Source organism: Nothoprocta perdicaria, unplaced genomic scaffold (assembly GCF_003342845.1).
Source record: "Nothoprocta perdicaria isolate Ctin4 unplaced genomic scaffold, notPer1 scaffold_1, whole genome shotgun sequence".
NCBI lineage: Eukaryota > Metazoa > Chordata > Aves > Tinamiformes > Tinamidae > Nothoprocta > Nothoprocta perdicaria.
In genome coordinates, this window is record NW_020454093.1 from 12,604,424 (window position 1) to 12,605,011 (window position 588).

Below are 588 nucleotides of genomic sequence, written 5' to 3' on the forward strand. Positions count from 1 at the left end.
TTTTCTGCTCGTTTCCCGCATCCAGGCTCCCTCTCACATTTTCCTCTGAATCCTTCACCAGGCCTGAGCTGATGAGGCCGGGTATTTTTAGAAAGCTCCAGTAATGGTGGCTGCATGCCACGAATTTTCCTTCCAGCAACCAGAGTGCTGCTTGCTTGTTAAAAGGCTCCGCACCGCGTGTCCCAGCAAGCACCCATCCATCCCAGGGACAGATTTTCCATCGCCACGTCCAGGCATCCGCCTGCCTGCTGCAGACGGTGTGCCTATGGAGGCGGTAACCTTGAGCACCACGACCCCGCGCTTGGGCCTGTGCCTCCCGTTCCGGACCCTTGGTCACAAGGACAGAAAGAGAAGCCTGTTTAGTTTTGTTTTTCCCTGAATGCGGTAGAAATCAGCCCCCACCTGACCCAAGGGGYATCCTGAGCGCGCCTCGCGGCAGAGGACGGGGATGCGCGTGGGCAGGCACCGCTGCCCGCTCCGTGCCGGCGCCGCAGCGTTCCCGGGCCAAACGGGCCAGAGCGCTGGGGCCGGCAACGCTGCGCGGCGCCCACGCGTGCTCGGCGCGCGGCCCCTCGGCGCGCGGCCCCT